Here is a 15,129-nt window from a genome sequence, read left to right as displayed (position 1 = left end):
TCGAACTTCACACAAAATTATGGTCAGAACAACAGTCCAGTTCAGGCAGAAACACAGAGTCATCCATCATAACCAGAAAGGACGATCTAAAACTCACAGTGAATAAAACAGAGAAGCTGCCTCCTTACTTCTGAATTTAGCCGCTGTATTTGACACTGTCCACCACCCCATGAAATCTGTGAAAATGCTTTAAAATGGATTGCTTTTTATCTCACAGACAAAATGTGTACTTTCATCCTTTGTCATCACTTCTTCACACATAACACTGTGGCATTCCTCAGGGGTACATCATATCACCCCCCATTATTCAACATCTACCTAAACCCTTTGCGAAATCTGGGTAAACCATACAACCTCACCTGTTACAGCCATACAGATGACACCCAAATTATTTAAAAAATGGATAGCCCTGAAGACCTCTAAAAATAAAAATTGAATGACAGCCTTTGTGCCACAAACACAACGATGATGAATAACCATTTAAAGCTCAACACCAGAAGGAGATTAAGACATATGGACTATGGCAAAACTACTAGCCTACAACCATTGCCCTAAGGGACTTGAAGGCCCTCGGACAACATCGAGAGAAGTTAGAAACCTAGAAGCAGTCATGGATTCAGACCTATCCTTGCTAACAATGTCACAAAGAGTGTCTTCTTTACACAATAGAAACATTACATTGAATCTTACCCACCAAAATAACCTGCAAGCCATTCTCATGCTCGTAATCTCCAAGCTTGACTATGCCAACAGCCCATACCTTGGTACACCCACATTCATTATACACAAAATACAACTTATCCAAAATGCTGCTACAAGGCAGTTTCCTTGCCTTCACCAAATAGAATGCATGACTCCAGTTCTGCAATTCTTTCAGTGGCTACCTGTCACTAGAAGGGCAATGTTTAAGGCACGCTGCATTGTCCACAGACCCTCCCAAGTAAAAGGACCACTATATGTAAAAGTTGAATTCAAGCATCACAAATCAAGTAGAACTCTGCGCTCCAGACTTGAACCACTTATCAGTATAGTACCTTATGATAAGAAATCCATAGGAAGAGCTGTATTCTCAGTACAAGCAGCCAAGCTCTGGAACTCACCATCCTGCATCCTGCCAACAGAGCCTGGAAGGCAGTTGCACCCTCCAGAGTAATGCACAGCTTACAACCAACAAACCGTAAACAGCTCAGTCAGCAAACTGCTTTTGTGATGTAGGTAAGCAAAAAAAAGGGCTGGCCTATGGTTCACAGGTGCATTTCATAGTTATGTACTTCCAGTTATAACAGTTGTAGCACACAATAATAGTTATTCTGTAATACACAGCAGTCATAAACACATTGTAATTTATATCTCTTAAATTCACATAAGACATATCTGCTATGAGTGTCGTCCATCACCAGCACTGGACATCCCGCAACAACAATTATCACCAAATGAACAGGATTGGAGTTAAATATTGCCCTTTCACTGCAGATCCCACATATCTATGCAATCCGCCCACTGACTACTTTTTACAACTCTCAAGACACTCAGTTATGGAATGGTAATAGAAATCCCATTCTAACAGATCTCTATACTTCTCTCTCCCTGCAACCATGAACGTTCAGGACCACAACTATACACAAAATCACTGATTGGCAACCCAGTGCAAAAAACTACTTAGCAGACTATGGGCCTCATTACGACCCTGGCGGGCGGCGGAGGCCGCCCGCCAGGATGCCGCCCTCCAAAATACCGCGCCGCGGTCAAAAGACCGCGGCGGGTATTACAAGTTTTCCCCTGGGCTGGCGGGCGGTTGCTGAAAAACCGCCCGCCAGCCCAGGGGAAAACGACCTTCCCACGAGGATGCCGGCTCGTAATCGAGCCGGCGGAGTGGGAAGGTGCGACGGGTGCAGTGGCACCCGTCGCGTATTTCAGTGTCTGCAAGGCAGACACTGAAATACTTTGCGGGGCCCTCTTACGGGGGCCCCTGCCGTGCCCATGCCATTGGCATGGGCACGGCAGGGGCCCCCAGGGGCCCCGCGACCCCCCCCTACCGCCATCCTGTTCATGGCGGCTTTCCCGCCATGAACAGGATGGCGGTAGGGGGGGTCGGAATCCTCATGGCTGCGGAGCGCGCTCCGCAGCCATGGAGGATTCACACGAGCAGCGGAAAGTCAGCGGGAGACCGCTGACTTTCCGCTTCTGACCGCGGCTGAACCGCCGCGGTCAGAATGCTCGTTGGAGCACCGCCAGCCTGTTGGCGGTGCTCCCGTGGTCGGTGGCCCTGGCGGCCACCGGCCGCCAGGGTCAGAATGACCCTCTATATCATATAAATTATCATGAAGGGACTTGCAAAAATGTTCAAAGCTAACAGCATGCTTTAAAGCATAAAACTGGGCATCTGTCTCTCACACTTCATCATCCAACACACTGATACATGCTGCGTCCCATAACCGATAAATGCACCTCGGTGGTCATCACACATGACATAGGTACACTTTACACATAGGATCAAAACTAAAACAACATCCTCCCAACCACAAACCTACACATGTAGTGTGCCACTCATGTAGGCAAGCGCTTCAGCACTCCACAAAAGGGTAGGGGTGCTACATAAATTCTGCAATACCATACAATGCAACACTTTTCCTGTCCACAACCGCAAGCACAGCATGGTGGTAGTAGCAAGAAAAAAGAAACAATGTGCAGTGAAAAATCTCCCACCTTTAAGGACATCCGTGTGTTTTATTTTTGGTGTTCCAAAAACAGTCCATCTATGTGATGTTTTTGTCTTTCATTACGGAAACGCGAATCAGCCCCTCATATCGTCATTTCACATAGTGGGGTTAAAACTGACTGATACACATAGTTGTATCATAATCAGGGCTTAATCTGAGCCTGTCTAGCTCACCAGCACTAGCTTTTGGGGGCTGGCACTTATTTTTCCTCATCAGACGTGTGGAAGGCAACCCAAAGGAAAACAAAAACAAAAGAGGGAGGAAGAGAAAATGGAGGAAAACAAATATCTCAAAGGGAGAAAGAGGAACCTGCAATAGTGCAATAAAGGGGCAGGAAGTGTCTCATAGTGAATTAAAGAGATACTGAATATGCAGCTTCATCGCGTGCATACATTTAATAGCACTCTCCTGTAGCCTTTTGAGTAGAGCTTTGGGTACCGGCACTCATTCTTTATACAAAATAAGTACTGGTCATAATTGAAGCCACAATTTATCCCTAGCAAATTTTGACAGATGAAACCTGCCAAAATATGAAGGTGAAAAGGACAGGTAAAAAAAAAAAAAAAAAACATGCGGGTTTCAGTGCCATAAAGATAGCATCCCAGATGTTATTCCTCATTTCCACAACCAAAACATCAGAATTAGAGGTACTTACCACACCTGTTAAATACTTCGCCCTGGGTATGGACATTTATCGGTCCCAGAAGGTGCCACCGCATTTTCCAACATATTGAAACTTAGATCCTTACTTTGAAAATAGTTCACTGTTGATGGCTGGATGTGCTCACGTTTTGACCTCACTAAATAACTGGCCTATTTTAGGCTATTGATGATAGTTGTTTTGGTTTGGGTGTCTACACACCATATAGTGTATTTACCATGGTGGGAGTATGTTTGTGAGCACAAACATGTTGGAATTCTGCTGCCTATGCTGTACATTTTTTGTGGATGTGCAAGGACATCATGCTGTAATATTCTAAACGTGAGGAAAGCTCTCACTACTGCCTGAACAATACCTGCTGGGTGTTTGTTTGTTTCTACGTGCTTCTGTGCGTCAGAAAGAAAGTGTGTGCATTTTTGTTTACATGTGTACAGAGATTAGTATTTAAAAAAAATACAAGGGCTAGAGAGAGCGCCAGTCCCTCATAATATGTAGAAAGGATTGCTGAATAACGAGATTACATTTATTTCTGTTTAATGTTTAATGGCATGAATGATGCAATTCAATTAAAGTTCTCTTTCAATTGCTCCACCTACACGCCATTACATTAAGAGAAATTGAAAAGCAAGCCTTCAGTGCCTTCAGGATAATTTATGATGTTCGGGAAATCGAGATAATAATGTACACATGGTTATTGCTTGTCTCTTTAGAGACTATCCATGGTCGAGTTCAGTTTTAGAGTGTTTTGAATTATTAACATATAGGACGGTGTGAGCCAGAACCAAAAACAGCTGAACATTCTAACATAAAAAGCAATAACTTTTAACAAAATATGAATTGTACTAATCAGAGACTGACATCTATCTATCTATCTATCTATCTATCTATCTATCTATCTATCTATCTATCTATCTATCTATCTATCTATCTGTATTCACTTGGAAAAACAAAGGCTATAGGGAAGTTATAGTCAGGCTCCCATTTTAAATGTACAAAACCATAGAAATTCACCTGTTATATTTATTTCATGTAACTATAAGTCATGCCCTAAGGTAACTATAACCCACGCCCCTGCCATGCACAATTTTTCATAAAAAGATTTGCTGCAATGTTATCAAAGATGTCATGAGTGCCGCATTTTGTGGGGTAATTAGCAGTGCATGTCTTCAAAGCTGCTGCGAAGTCATAGCAAACAGGGTCTCCACGGCCGTCAGTGGCTCAATGAGGGGGGCCGCGTGGCACCCCCTCTTACATAGAATAACCCCAGGTGGGTGGTGGTCCCTGGGTCTGCGGGGGTCTGCTGTGGACCCCCTTTCTATTTTTAGACTTTGTCCCCGGGGCTGTGTGGCCCCCCAAATATATTTCTTTAATGCCCCTGGGTGGTGGTGGTCCCTGGGGCAGCAGGGAGGCCATGCAGCCCCTCACTCCATATTTGCTTAATGCCCCGTAGAGGTGGCAGTCACCAGAGCAGCAGGGGGTTGGGGGGCTCACCCGCAATAAAATAACAATGCCCTTTGGACCTGGCCCACCCGGGCATATTTAAAAACAAGCGTGGGAGCCTGTGATTGGTTTTTTTCTTCTTTTTTTGGGGGGGGGATCCACCACAACATCTGCCAAATTTTTTTTAAATGCTTGTTTGCCCTGGGGGGTCCCTCTGTGACATCACCACCAGAGATAAGGGGTCAGGGTGTCTGTACGTTGACCCTTTTACTTATTTATTGCATTTTTTTTCAGACTTGGCTGAAGCCAAGTCCCAGCACGGCTGCCAACTATTCCTTGTTGAAGTATTGGCAGCTCATAAGATCTCTGCACGAGATCGGGTGGGGTCAGGAATCCTTTGCGTCCCCAGATATACAAATTAGTTTTTTTCTTTAATATCTTAAAAAGTGCTGAAAGATTTACAGCAAATAAAAACGGGCTCTTTCTGGACCAAGAGCTACCTTTCTGCCAAATTTGGTGTCATTCCGTCCAGTGGTTTCTACACTATTCCTGTTTAAAATCCCTATGGGAATTAACATTGAAAACGCTCCTTCTTTGACCCCCCCTTCTTCTCGGCTCCCACTTGATGGATCACTTTCCAGACAACAGATGGCGCGACTGTCTAATTTTTGGGGAAAATTTAATGAAGATTCAAAAAGCAGCGCAAAAGATATAGCCATGTAAAAACTGCTTTTTCAATAGAAACTAGATCCTAACTATGACTACCTAGTGGCAAAAATATATATGCACAGTTTTCTCATCAATAATTTTACTGAAAATTTTACAGTGATATTATCAGTAATGTCAAAGAAGATGTCATGAGTGATGTAATATCTCAGGTAATTAGCAGTGCATGGCGAGAGGGAGAGTTATAGTTACTATAGGGCACTGGGTATAATTACTTGAAATAACTCTAACTGTCACAGATGAATTTTTATGGTTTTGTGCATGTAAAAGTTTTTCCTAATTCTATGTCTTAACCATAATGGCCCTGTAACCTTTGTTTTTTCAGTGAATTTCTAGTTTTTTTTTTTAACGTTAAGTGAATGTTCATCTCAATGCAAGGTGGGGGAGGGTTGTGAATGCAGGGCCAGGCTCCCTAATTTCCTTATTTACTTACTTACATCAAGATGACATTCAGATATGCCACACTTCTGGCATAAATTCAGAATTTTACCACTCTAGTTGCTCATAAGAATACTGTAAGCTGCTGATCACCATAGAGGTAATTGGCAGACTGCTACTGGTGTTGAAAGTTCATGTTTCAGTCCTCATGAAAGATATTTGGGGACGCACTTAAAACGAGTGCTCATTTTTCTTTCTACAGCACTAACCATATTTTCTATGTCAAAATGAACCCCCTCATTTTGTTCCTTTCTGAAATAAATGTTTCAAGTTTTTCCAGTTTTATCAGTTTGATTCAGTCAATATGGCTTCAGTTGTGCCACACATTTTTCCTAAGTAAGACTGTTAGCACTCTAGTTGTTCTTTAGAACACTCTGGGAGACTGCAGTAGAACTCAAGGGAATCATCTGACAGGCTGCTCCTGTTGGAAGTAGAACAGGAAGACATTTTAGAACTCTCTTAAAACATGCCCTAATGTTTTTTCTACAGCACTAACCATAAATTCTATGACAAAAAGAACCCCTCATTATGTTCCTTTCTAGATTAAGGGGGTCATTATGACCCTGGCGGTGGTAGTGAGTACCACCACATTATGAGTGTGGCGGGTTGGCCTCTGCCAATCCACCACATCTCCACTCATCCCGCCAGGGCGGTCAGAGCCGCTGGGCCGGAGATGTGCATCTCCTACCCAGTGGTCCACAGAAGACCGCCGGGGGTATTAGGAGCCACCTTTCCACCAGGGTTTCTGGGGGTACCTGCAGCGGTAGCACTGCCACAAAAACCCTGGTGGAAAGGCTAATGGTGACAGGGAATTTCTTCACTGTCACAGGTAGATGACTCCCCAACCCAGCAAGCAGTGGACACCTCCTCCAGACACAGCGCCCCCACCCACCCTCCTGACACAGAGCCCCCTCCCCACATATATGCACACACACACACACACACAGACACCCACACATACCACGCATACACTCATTCACCTACACTTAAATACATGTATTCATTAAAACGCATCCATACTCGCATTCACCACAGCACTCATACACACATTGAACCACGCATACTCACACCCATCCAAACACACATACTCACACCCAATACAGATACGCATACTCACAGCCTTCCAAACATGCATACTCACACCCATCCAAACACGCATGCTCACATACTCGCATACACACATGTATACACGCACTCACATTTGCATTCAGAAATTCATACAACCATGCCTACACACATTCATGCACCCATGCAGACAATCCACACTCACATCCACACTCACACACGCACACACAATGCCCCCCACCCTCCTATCCCCCTCCCCTGGCAGACAATCAACTTATCTGGTCCGGGGAGGAGGTCGTCCGACAGCGAACTGTAATGGACCCTTCCACCTCCGGCAGCCCTGCCAGCAGGACACTGCCAGGCCGTATTATTGCTCATAATACGGTGGGCTGTGTCATTCTGGTGGGGTGGGGCTGGTGTTGGAACTGCCCCAGCGCTTCCTCCCACCAGCATGACTACTGCTGGATTTCCACCCAAAGTGTGGCAGAAATCCAGCAGTGCCAGCAATATGATGGGTGGAAGACCGCCAGCACTTGCTTTGGTGGTCTTCAAGGAAGGCCATCAGAGTCTTAATGACCAGCTAAATGTTTTAAGTTTCACCATTTTGATTCAGTCAAGATAGTTTAAGCTGTGCCACATTTGTGTCATAAGTAAGACTGTTAGCTCTCTAGTTGTTCAGTAGAACACTCTGGAAGGCTGCAGTAGTACACAAGGGGAATCAACTGATAGGCTGCTTCTGTTGGAAGTACATGTTTTACAGAGAATGCCAGACTTCATTCTCCTATGGCTGAAAAAAGGAGTGTGAATTTGGAGAAAATATGCTCTAATTTTAGTTTTTGAAGCACCTTCCATAACCTCTATGGAAAATTCATGAGAAAACAGTTATCTTTCAAACATGATTCATGAAATCCCAGCAGGGCAAAATCACCTTAGAACACACCACAATTTATTGAATTAGCATGGTACCATCAACAAATGATTTATATTGTAAATAAAATGTATTATCACCCTTTATTTGTTCTCCTTTTTCTGACCCCTCAAACCTGCCGTTCAGTACAATGCATTTCAATGGGGTGCTATCATGTATTTTGGTTCCAAGATGGCTGCCATCACTTTCTGGATGCAGTGCTGACATCCAATAACAAAAAACACAATCCGTGGAACAAAATACAGCTTTCTTCTAAATTTGGTCTAATTCCGTCAAGCAGTTCAGGCTGTAATCACCTTCAAAACTCCAATGGGCATTAACGTGGGAATCACACTTCTTTTGACCCCTACTATTTTTTCTTGGCACCCACTTAACAGATCACCCTTACATTTTCCATGCTCAACAAAAATTTCGTGAAGATTCGTCAAACTACTCCCAAGAGTCAAACGACGCCAAAACATAGGCAAGTCAAAAAATGCTTTTCCTATGGAAACGCGGTCATAATTATAACTACCTACTGGTGACCGGCAGTATGTAAGATATATATATATATATATATATATATATATATATATATATATATATATATATATGCGCACAGAAATTTCACAGAGACAAAATGGACTATGAACATGGCAGAATTTATGCCTTTGCACGCAAATATGACACTCTGCGAACTAAGGAAAAGATGGAAGAGAAAATGTGAGTGTACTGCATAATCTCACTGATGTGAGCTCTGATTCAGGTTCTTCGGTGGATGAGGCACCACTTTATAAGCTGTATTTTCAGGGGGCGACGTGACTGATGCAAATGGTCACGCTACAATTAGGCTAAAGCAGAGGACGAGGCCTCGGAGGTATAAGACGAGGTGGGGGAAGAGGAAGAGACAACAAACATCAGGAAAAGATTGACTATTCCAATTAGAGACCCTGCCGGATGACTCCAATATCATTGTCAATATTTCAAATACTTGTCTCACCCCAAACCAGCAACGGATTCTAAATTTAGGACTCAGTTTTTGTCCAACAACAAAGTGGGATTATGTTAAAACACGTATTGAACTAGACATATTTGTTCGTAAATTACATCTGATGAAACACTTCTCCAGTAAAACCATAATTTCCAATTCAAACTACAATACAGAGAGCCCTACAATCTCAGGATTTACCATGGAAGACACCTCTGCCTTAGTTTCGATCAATGACTTAGCTGAAGCAGCTATAGGTAACACTATGATATGTGATAAAGAACGCACGGATGGAGTTACACTTAGGACCATGGGCTTTACCACCAATCTGACTGGAAATAGTATGCTGAAACCCTCAAGCAGATTTAATCCCCAACTACCCAGTGGAAATTTGATTGATATATTTCATGAGCTTGTAGCTAGTAATAAATTTCAGTCAAATTGTAAAATTAGCAATGTGAGATCAGAAGGCAATACTTCAAAAAGTGTCACCTCTAGAGATTGGAGGGATTTGAACTCTTTAAAATCGAATAACTCTATTATCATTAAACCATCTGACAAGGGAGGTAACATATTCATTATGAATATGGAGGACTATAGACATGAGGCGCAGTGCCAACTAACCAATGAGAGCCACTATGAGAAGTTGCATACAAATCCCATTGGACAATATCAAAAAATGTACCATGAATTGCTAGAACATTGGCATGCTGACGAACTGATCGATCATAATGAGTATCTGCATTTGAAAATTGACTTTCCTAAAATTCTGTGTATGTACTTTTTGCCCAAAATTCACCAAAATGCACAACGCCCTCCAGGGAGACCCATTGTGAGCATGAATTTTTCACTTCTAGAGAACACTTCGAGATATCTGGATCTCTTCCTATGTCCATATGTTACTGAATTACCATCATATTTATGTGATATCAATTATTTTTTTATCTAAAATACATAACCTTCCATGGCAGAAAAGCTATTTAATTGTCAATATGGATGTTGCCTCTCTCTACACTTCGATAAAGCACCAATATGGCATGGATGCCTGTAAATACTTTCTGAAAACACGCCCCATAGTTTTTTTGCAACACAGTGAAATGCTCATGTCCATGCTATCATTCTGTTTGACACTTAGGGGGTCATTACGACCCTGGCGGTTGACGGAGAAGTGTTGGTTTTACCGCCAACAGGCTGGCGGTAAAAAATTTGGAATTATGACCATGGCGGTTACCGGTCATCCGCCACTTCTCGGATCAGACCGCCATGGCGGAGACGACCGCTGGGCTGGAGACATGGGTCTCCAGCCCGGCGGCCGTCACAAGACCGCCGGCGGTATCATGACCCGGCTTAACGCCATGGAGTTCATGGGGTTTGGAACCGCCATGAAATCCATGGCGGTAAGCACTATCAGTGCCAGGAAATTCCTTCCCTGGCACTGATAGGGGTCTCCGCCACCCCCCACCCCCTCCCCCGAGTCCGTCCCCAACACCCCCCACCCCCCTGCCACCCCCCCAAAGGTGGCAGGACCCCCCTCCCCACCCCTACCCCCAATATCACAACACAGACACACACCCGACACGCATGCAGACACCACCAACACACATTTCCGCACACACACGAACAAACATGCCGACAGACACACACACAGTCATACACGCACACCCTCATTCAGACATACACCCACACATCCATACAGACATACATACAGACAGACACGCACACATTTCAATTCACACTACACCCCGCATGCATACACGCACTCACACACCCCCTCTACATACTCACACCCCCATGCACCCACACATCACACATCACCCCCCCGCCCCCCTCCCCTAACGGACGATCAACTTACCTTGTCCGTTGATCTTCCGGGAGGGGACGGGATCCACGGGGGCTGCTCCGCCGCCACCACACCATCAACCGAACACCGCCACGCCGAATCACAGAAGGTGATTCGGTGGGTGGTGTTCTGTTGCCGTGGCGGTGGAGGTGGAGCAACCTCCACTTCCCTGCCGCCTGCCAGTATGGCTGCTGGCGGCTCTCCGTCTGGAAAGGAACGAGGGCTGCCAGCAGTCATAATACGCCGAGCGGAAAACCGCCACCACTGGCGGTCTTCAGCACGACGGTCCCTCGCCGGTCTTGTGAAAAGACCGCTGAGGTCAAAATGACCCCCTTAATGTCTTTTTATTCAATAATGACTATTATCTTGAGAAAAAGGGTACAGCCATGGGTTCATCTTTCACTGCCACATATGCGAATCTCTATATGGGATGGTGGGAGAAAGAAATAGCTTGGTCAGATGCACATCACATTTTCATGGATAAGATAGTACTCTGTGTATGTTATATTGATGATCTGTTCTTAATATGGGATAGTCAGGAAGATTCTCTACATGAATACATTCAGGTGCTTAATAACAATAATTTGAACATCCGTCTTGAGACAGTCTGGAGTAGAGACTCCATTGAATTCTTGGATGTCCAACTTATCATTAAAAATTACAAATTGGAAACCACTGTGTACCGTAAGCCCACGGCCTGTAATTCTATACTGCATGAAAATAGCGGCCATCTGAAAGTTCTAAAATGGAGCATACCTTACAGTCAAGTAACTATAACTCATGCCCTAAGGCAACTATAACCTGCACCCCCGCCATGCACAGGTGTGTGATCAATCATTTTACTGCAGATGTTACAGTCACTTTACCATTGAAGTTATCAAAGATATCATGATTGCCGTAATTTGTGGGCTAATAGCATTGCATGACAAGGGTGCAAGTTATAGTTACCTTAGGGCATGAGTTATAGTTACTGGACTATAACCTTTGGTTTTCTATTTGAATTTCTGTGGTTGTTTTAATTCTATTTCCTAACTATAACATCCCTGAAACCTTTGCTTTTTTCAGTGAATTTCTATGTTTTTTTAATGTGTAGTATTTTTCATTACTATAGGGTAACACAACCACTGCCAGGCCCTGAGGCCAACCCTCTATAAGCACTCAACCATGCACAGCCTTCACCCATGTGCAGCGGAGGTTGCCCTCAAGACCTTGTTTGGAGCCAGAAACTGCCGCCAACCCCCTAACCATCCAACCCCATGCTGCTCAGGGCCCTTTGGCCGTGCACAGCTGCAGTTTGCTGTGGCTTTTCTGAGTGTGTGAATAGGTGTAAGTGGGTATATATGGGGGTGAGAGTGGCTGTGCTTGTGTCTGTCTGGGTGTAAGAGTGCATACATCTGTGTTTTAGTGGGTGCATCAGTGTGTGCCCAGGTCTGTGAGTGGGTGCATGAAGGTGTCAATAGGTCTGTGAGTGGGTGTGTGAGAGTCTGATTGGGTCTGTAAGTGTGTGCCTAAGTGTGAGAGTGGGTCTGTGAGTGGGTGCGTGAGGGTCTGACTGGGGCTGTGAGTGGGTGCACAAGGGTCTGAGTGGGTCTGTGAGTGGGTGCATAAGTGTGAGAGTGGGACTGTGAGTAGGAGTGAGCGATTGAAAGAGAGAGGGAGAGAGCGAGAGAGACAGAGAGTGAGAGAGAGAGAGGTAGTTTTTTAGGCTTTGATGGATGATTTATGTAGAAAGAAGTATTGACAAAGAGGCAAATTGAAAAGCCAAATGTATTTGTCAAGTTAAAAAGTAAGATTACCTTTCAATATGAGTCTTAAACATTTGAAGAAAAAAAAAAGGGGAAACGACCACCAGGAACACACCTGGATTCAAACCCTCAACGCTTAATGTGAAGGTCTGTAAACTTCACACTTGAGCTATACAACTTTTTTTTTCTTCTTAATTATTAGCTCTTTTAGGGCTATCATGGACAGCAGGGAATGCCTCAAGGCCTCCCCCATGGACCCTCACTATTTATTAATTCATTTTGTAATATGCTCTTATGGGCTATCAGGAACCGCGGGGGAAGTGTCAAGTCCTCCCCTGCGGTCTCTCATTATTTATTAATTTATCTTGGAATATGCCCTTACAAGCTATCAGGGACCGTGGGGGGAGCCTCATGCCCCCCCCTGCGGTCCTTCAGTATTTTTAATCTTATTTTGGAATATGCCCTTATGGGCAATCAGGGACTGCGATGTAAGTCTCAAGGCCTCCCCCACGGTCCCTCACTATCTTTTTAATTGTTTTTTTACTAAGCCCTATACAGGCTATCTGGGACCGTCGAGGGAGCCTCAAGGCTTTCCCATCAGTCCCATTGCTCCGGCAAGCAGGTGGCTGTTATTAAGAGCAGCTCCTTGGTTGCTAGAGCAAAGCTTCATTTCTGTTCCCTGCATGCATACCTGCAGGACCAGCTGTTCTGCTGTCAAAAAGCGGACTTTGTTTACTGTTTGCTTCAAAGCTGCAGCAAAGCCACAGCAAACAGCTATGTCCCTTGAGTGGGCACCCTGGGACATAGAAGGAGCTGGCCCTGGGAGATGGTGGTCTTCAGGGCCATCAGTGGCTCCACGAGGGGGGCTGCATGGACCCCATCCATCATTGAAGAAGCCCCATGGGGTGGACCCCAGGGCTTGGTGGTCCAAAATAGACAGCCTTTACATTACTTAGTATTATCCCCAGGGAGGTGGAGATCCCCAGGGTTGCGAAGGGCCTGAGCACCCCCCTGCACCCAAATTCGTAAATCCCCTGGGGCATGGGGGGACACGCAGCCCCACTCACATTTCATTATAGCCCTGGGGAGGTGGTGGTCCCTGGGGCTGTGGGGAGGCCACCAGGGATCACCACCTCCCCCACATTACACAAGCATTTTTGGCCCAAGGGGTGGTGGCCTTCGGGTTGCAGGGGTATTGTGCACCCCGTTCATATTACATTATTCACCCTGGGGAGGTGGTGATCCTGGGGCTGGGAGGGAGACATTTACAAAAAATTATTTTTAGCCCAGACGAGGTCCCTTTGAGACCCCAGAGCTAAGGGATCAGGGTCTGCATACCCATTCCCTTTTACATTTTTATTCATTTTTTTGGGAGTCGGCTTCAGCCGATTCCCAGGATAGCTGCCAACACTTCCTTGTTGAAGTATTGGCAGCCAGTCGGTTGTGAATCCTTTGCGTCCCTAGACATACCAATTTGAATTTCCTTAAATTTCTCAAAAACTACTGAACGGATTTACACCAAATAACAAAAAGAGCTCTTTTTGGATCAAGAGCTACCTTTCTGCCAAATTTGATGTAATACTGCCCAGTGGTTTTTGCGATATCACTGTTCAATTTTTCCTATTTGAATTTACAATAAAGATGTTCTAAATTTCACCCCTTTATCTCAGCCCCGCTTAATGGATCACCATGAAACTTTCCAGACAGCAGCTCATGTGACTGATGAATATGTTTGAAAAAATCTGTGAAGATTTGTCAAGCAACGTCAAAGATATAAGCAAACAAAAAACAGTCTTTTCTATGGAAACTAGTCCTAACTATAACTGCCTAGTGGCGACCAACCAAAACAATGATAAAGTAGCGTTATTGGTTGGAAATGTTATAATATTTTATTTTATGATAACAAAAACTCAGAAATTCACTGAAAAGCACAAAGGTTAAATGGACCTTAGAGTTAGGTAAAAATGGCAGTGAAAATGTTTCTTTGCAAGGTCTGGATCCCTCTTCCTTTTGTACTCATAATTGAACCTTATGCCGTCACCAGTGTATGCATCTTATATTCTGCCACATTCACCGTTGTGCATAGCAAAGGGCCCTGTGCTGTCACACAGCAGCACAATACAGGGCCCAAATTTCTTCTTATTGTGCATTCATCACTGGAACTATTTCACTAACCTGCTGCACACATTTAATGGTTTGTGACATCAATACAGTGCAAACATCAATTCATAGCCGTCTTCAGTGCACAAATGATATTCAACTCACTATTGTGAAATTCATTGGACAGGAGCAAGAGAGCTGTTTTGAAGTGACAGAATCCCCCTCAGAAATCCTTAGCATAATCCCAAATTTAACTCACCATAAGGAAAGTCTATAATGATGACGATTTGTCTTTTTTAATAGTTTCCTGAAAGTGTGTATCCAAAGCAAAGCAAATGCATGTGTGACCCAGGACTGGTATTGAAGCAATGCTTCGAATTTGTCAAGTGCCAGGAGTAATTTGCACATCAAATGTGTTTTTTATGTCTGGGTTGACAGTCAGATGTCAAAGAGACCAAATGCTTACAATATACAGTAGGCTATGGGGGGCTAGAGGATC

The sequence above is a fragment of the Pleurodeles waltl genome, chromosome 4_2, assembly GCF_031143425.1.
Source record: "Pleurodeles waltl isolate 20211129_DDA chromosome 4_2, aPleWal1.hap1.20221129, whole genome shotgun sequence".
NCBI classification, from domain to species: domain Eukaryota; kingdom Metazoa; phylum Chordata; class Amphibia; order Caudata; family Salamandridae; genus Pleurodeles; species Pleurodeles waltl.
Note: the sequence above shows the minus strand (reverse complement) of the source record.